At 33.7% G+C, this 6,360-nt stretch overlaps 1 pseudogene; it reads left to right on the top strand.

Moving 5' to 3' along the window:
• Nucleotides 1–5,262: 5,262 nt before the first annotated feature.
• On the top strand, nt 5,263–5,607 carry LOC149254048 (endo-1,4-beta-xylanase 3 pseudogene; annotated as a pseudogene).
• The last annotated feature ends 753 nt before the right edge of the window (nt 5,608–6,360 follow it).

The following is a 6,360-nucleotide window of genomic DNA, read 5'->3' as shown; positions in this document are numbered from 1 at the left end:
GGAGGACTGATCCAGGTGGATATTGGTGGCTACCCGTTTATTCCACCTGGACCTCCAGTCGGTTTCATCTGTTTCCTTTTTTATTGCAACATTTCCTATTTTTAGCAGTTTTTTGGGTCCTAAACTTCCGGAGCAATTTTGACCCCCTTAACGACGTTTTTTTGAGGTCCACAATAGGCTCGTAGTCATAGGTAGTGGCCTTCCTTACTGAAAATCTTGTAGTACTCAGAGAGATCTTTCCAACAAGGTATCATATGCGCTAAACAAAGATAATATGACCAAGTTATGACCCCAGGAAGTTGGCTACCCAACTAACCCCAAAGGGGCCCACAAACTCTTGGCGTTCCATTTCCTAGTGTTAGGGTTTTGATTGATTAGGGTTTTCCCTTGTTGTTCAATAATAAATATGCCCTTGAGCCTCATTGTAACACAGTTCAAAGGCATGTAGCCGCCACATCTCTTCTCAGAGATAAGTTACCATCGTCAGAGCTAGTTTATTTCCATTCTATTTGTAAGCATATTTTAGTATTTGATATTAATGAAATGAAGTGTTATTTCTGTTGCATCTTTGTATTTATGGTTATATCTATAATTTGTTGCATTCCTAGTAAATTTTGGATCATTGGTTGAGGAGGCAGTCCCAAAATAATTGGTCATGCTCATAGCAGTTGTGGCATACAAAAGGCATGTGTTTGTAATCTAGGGTTTGAAGCCATTCACTATCCTTGAAGGATATTGTTATGGCAGTTAGGAGCATTTGGGAGACATTAATATAAATGCGAGCACAAAAAATGTGCTTACCCAACTTGGGAGCCTTTGAATATTTGACATAGGACCCCACAATATTGCCTATACCTGTCAGAGTTCCCTAGTCTTAAAAATTTAGTGGTAAGGAGTGCAATCTTATCTAGATAGGGGCTTTTGATAATTCTTTCATGTTTAGATCAAATCCCTCCACTCGGTATCACGTTGATGAATATTTAGCAATAATTTGGGGGGGGGGGGGGGGGGGGGGGGGGGGGGGGGGTGGCGGTGTGGGTGTGGTGAATCAATAATTATGACTTTTCAAAATGTATTTTCTTTTGTAGCTAATGGATAATGTATATATTCATCTCTTAATTGTTTCTTTTGTAGTGACTAGAGAGACATTTGTACATGTAAATAGAATTTAAAAGCATTCACATAAGTGATACATTTAGCATACAACACATGAAAACACTAAATATAAGTGGAAACTGTTGAGTCTTGAAAATGTCATTCATTTCCATTACACTTTCACTATTATGTCCATTATATCACCTCCATTTCACTACTATGTCACCACATTCATCCCACTTTCATTGTCATTGGGCTACCTTTATGTTTTTCCAATATTTATTATTTCTAAGCCTTTTAAGTGAATTTGTGGTTAAACATTAGAAAATAATGTGCATATGCTTATACCTAACAAATGGGTTGAGTTTGTTGACATGTGTAGGTTGAAAGGAGACTTCTAGAAGACCCTTATGTGGCACTCTAAGGCCAAATTTGAATTTGGTTGGAAAGAATCATGGGATCATGAGGATATGTGTCACATCTCCTAATTGTATTGTAACTCTAAAAGACATGTGTCTTATCAGTTCCTATTTTGATTAGGACTCTAGAGGTAGAGGGAGAGATTCATGGATTATCATTAATAAGAAGGCTCTCATCTTTTTGTATAAATAGGAGGTCTCTCTCCTTCATTAGTTAGTCTCTTTTTAGTCTCTCTTTAGTCTTTCCTTTAGTCTTTTCTTAGTCCTTTTAGTTTGTTAGTCCCATGGCTTTTGAAAGCTTTGGAGAGCTTTGTTGTACTTTGCACTTTTGAAGAAATTGAATAAAGCTTTGATGTTCTCAACATGGAAGGAGATGTGAAGTAGATGTCATGGAGCATATTAGGATGTAAGTAGATTAGATTTCATTTTGTAAATATTGCTTTGTAGAATGTAAGGTAGATTAGATTTTCATTCATGCAATTTTAAGTATGCTTTGATTTCATAGGTAGAAGGGGGCCCCTGCCTTGTACAGTTTGAATTATTGCATTTTATTTTCTCCCGGGATTGTGTGTGTTGTATTTGCTTTAACATCTAATGGTAGTTGCAGTTGTCTTATTCATAGTGCTGATTTTTTATAGCTGATTTTTAATCTTATTTCTCAAAGAGCTGCTAACACATGAATGATCTTCTATCATAAATTGTTATCTTTTAAGATCAAAATACCACTAACTTGCAGCTGGCTTTGAGTGCTTTTTAGACTATTCTTTCACTACTTTCTAATCATACTTTGCATAGTACATATGGCTGAAGTAGAGAGTTAGAAAGAGCAAAACGTTATCACTAGTCTTTAAAGTAGATTTTCTCATTTTTAATCACTTTTCTAATTCAACTTAAGCTACTTTCTTTCCGTGCTTTACACAGTACATGTGTTTGAAGCAGCGAGTTAGAGAGAGATAATCTTTATCTTTGGTTTTAAAAGTGATTTTCTTATTTTCTTTTATTTGCAGCAATATGAATAGAGACTAATGCCATTAGAATGTGGTCATTTACTTTCAAGTCATTTCAAGTTCTTTGCTGTCAGTTTCATTTCAAGTTATTTCTTTCAAGCTCTTTCTTTGCAAGTTTAAAGATTGATTACTTTCTAGACTTATTTCTAACTACTTCTTAATCGTGTTTAACATAGTACTATATGTTGAAGCAGGGAGTTAGGAAGAGTTGAACATTATAACTGGTCTTTAAAGTGGTTTTTCTTACTTGTCACCTTAGAGCTTGATTACTTTTTGGACTTATTTCTGACTACTTCTTAATCATGCTTAACATAGTACTATATGTTGAAAGCAGAGAATTAGGAAGAGTTGAACATAAACTATAAAACAACGAAGTAAGAAAGAGGTTAACTAAGCACATATAGTGCACCACACTTCATCAGTTTACGATACCCGGATTGATAATTTATGTAGAGCAATTTAAGACGTTAAATTGACTAAACAGAAACCCAAAAGGGGAGAAAACCACAAGTTGGAGTGTCATGCAACTTTTTTAGACACCCTCCCATGTTTTTTTTTTAAGTTTAAGCTTGAATTTTGTTGTTGGACAGACTCCTTGCTTATTGGCACCTTGGTAAAGGATGTAGGGATCTTATCTTTCATAATTTTAGCAGAATTGTGACCCGTGGGAGCTTGGGAACTATTGAGAACCTCCTTGAAGGAGGTGTGAGGGGGATCAACTCCCTCGATCACAGACGATATTGTAATGTCCCCAACTGCTTAGGAGATAAAAGATGGGGTTCCACTAGACTAATAAAGTTCTTGTAGGCTAAGGTAGGGAATTTTTTTAATAAGGGAACATGATTTGTCTAGGAAAAACATTATGACTCCTTAAGGGGTGAAAAATGGGACATCCTAGGCTAATGAAAAGTCACTTTCATTTTATAAAGTAAAAAGTTCCTAAAGTGACTTTATGAAAAATTAAAAGGTAAAATGGCAGCAAAAGTAGCCACCAAATTATAAAAGGGGAAAAAGTGAGGAGTCTCTCCTCATTCTATCACTTGCATTGTGACAAAAGAGGCTTTTGGAGCACTTTTGGGAGAAGGGCTTAGGATTTGAGAAACCTTAGTCACCATTACTAGCTTCGGTGTTGAAATTATACACCCTAGTTGGTTTAGAGAGTGGAATCATTCATATTTAACTAGTGTGCTACAAAAGAGAAGAAGATTTGTAAGAGATAATGGAGGAAAGACGTATTATCAGTTGATTTTGTCCTTTTACATTAAGTTTATCATTCTCTTTAACAAGTTGAGTTATCACACTTGTCTTTGTTGAGAGGGATATGTTCCTTTTATTCCATTACTACACGAGTTATCCACTTGTTGGGTTGAAGTTCCTTGGGGAACAAGGTCAAGTGTCTTTATTCTGGGTAGCTGGTTGAAGTTCCCTCTTGTGGGATGAGTTTATGGTTACCACTAGACCGAGTATTCCTCTGTTCAAGCTAAGAGTGAGTTTCTTGTTGGTCGTGGGCTCATTATCTCATTCCACTAGTTGGGGTCAACATTAATAATACGTGGTAGGGTTGGGATTTAGATTCCTCTTTACCCATAAGACAATAGTCTTTTTTAATGTTTTGAGTCTTTATACTTCTCATCAAGGAACATTATGTTTAAAATTTTACCCTTCAAGAGTGATGTTTTGATAATAAGTTAACCCTTCATCAATGAAGGTTTGATTAAAAATTACCCTTTAATAACACAATTATGTAAAAAAAAATCACATATTTATCATAAGGAAAAAAAATGACCATAACACACAAATGACTTATTGAATTGTGAATCTTGGTTTGAAATTGCATGGAACACTCACAATAAAATCTTACTATTAAAAATCAATAATCAACTCTAAATATTATAACAATTTTTGTCCACTACAAAACCAAAAATAAATTTTATTCACAAGCATATTCTAGCTAAAATTTAGTTCTAATGCAAACTCGAAAATCACCCTACTTTCATCTACTGAAGAATATATTATTACAAAAAGTAGCTATTTTTATAACATGAATATTTTTAATATTAAAGTATTAGATTACTTATAATACAATAAACAATAAAATGTTTTTCAATAAAACTAAAAGAAAATGCGAAAGAGTTTGATAATTATAATTAAAAGTTTAATAACTTCAAAATACTTAATAACTATATTTTTAATAGCATGCACTAATTAGTGAAAATGCTTACTATTAAAAAAATGCTTATAAAAAATATAAAATGGTATCAACGTCCCTATTAAATAAACAATTATTCAATATTATATTACTTAATTATTACAATATATATAATAGTTTTCCTTTGGGGTTATGCATCAATAGGAGCAATCTTGTTAATGAATATTATGTTGCCTTCTTTGTCAAAAATTTCAACTGGGTTGTTTTTCAAAATGAGCTAAAATGGTATTGGATGGAATCACAAAAGGAGAACTATAATTACAGGGATTCAAATGAACTCCTTGGGTTTTGAAAGTGTCATGGTATCCATATCAAAGGACATTGTTTCTTCTAGCAATACATTAACAATGTGCAACAATGGATCAAAGAATTGAATCAGAATGCCCTACATGCAACCATCCAAAAACACATCTCTGATTTGCTTTCAAGATATCGCGGTAAATTCTAACATTACAATGTAAACAATGAGATGCTTCATGGATGATTATATCAAGATAGATTAGGCAAGGATATATGGTCATATATGTTCAAAATGGCTCACCAACTTGACACATCTGCAACTTTGTTTGTTAATGACTACAATGTAGAAGATGTTCTGATGATAGATCGAGAGAAGTATATTAATCAGACCGTGGATCTTGAGGAACAAGGTGCACTAGTTGTGGGGATAGAGATACAGGGACATATTACCTACCATGTTGGTTCCAATGTACACATTGCTTTCAACACAATGTCTAATTTAAGGCTGCCCATTTGGTTTATAGAGATGGATGTTTACTCGACTAATGAATTTGTGAGAGCAAATGACTTGGAGGTTATGCTTCGTGAAGCTTTTGCGCACCCAACAATGGAAGGTATTATGTTATGGGGTTTTTAGGAACTCATGTCCTAGGAGCATGGTCACCTTCACCTTGTTGATTGGGATCAGACACCTAATGCAGCAGGAAAGAGATTCATTTCTTTGAATAAAGAATGGACAACAAACGTAAAGAGCCATACAAACCATGAAGGCCAATTTAAGTTTAGAGGCTTTAACGGGACCTATGAAGTGGAAGACTCATTACATTCTAGAGAGATAAAACTAGCTTTCACTATTGACAACGGTGAATCTCCTATCATGGTAGAGATTTGTTTGTAATCCTTTTTTTGTCTATCTCTTTAATATAGAAAATCATGTAAGTCATAATTTGGTAGTTTGTTTATGTATTTCTTATGATTCTTATCCTCAACTATATATACATTAAAAAAATGATTGAACATGGTTTATTAATAGGGTCATTGACAACTCGTTTGTAAAATTGTTATGTAAGGGGCAACTAGCTCGCTTATCCTTGTATCTATATTCATTGTCACAAATATAGCTTTTTACATTTCACAAGGTGTTTCAAATTTATAATTACTCATTATTTTCTTGAAATCGAGTATCTAGGTGGCTATATATTTTCATTTTTAAAGTAATTGTATGGTTGGTCTATCATGAAACTTACAAAGAAATTAGATGCTAAAAATAGGAGGAAAATGAGATGAATAATAAAATTTAAAACTCAAAAATCTATTGCATAAACTCCTTCAATATTTGTACACTTACAACTGTGAATCAATTATTGTTAACTATAAACAAATACCTTGA

The sequence above is a fragment of the Pinus tabuliformis genome, chromosome 7 (genome assembly GCF_031772625.1).
Source record: "Pinus tabuliformis cultivar Carrire ecotype Pingquan chromosome 7, CPIR1, whole genome shotgun sequence".
Classification (NCBI taxonomy): Eukaryota; Viridiplantae; Streptophyta; class Pinopsida; order Pinales; family Pinaceae; genus Pinus; species Pinus tabuliformis.
This window is presented reverse-complemented; position numbering and strand designations above follow the sequence as displayed.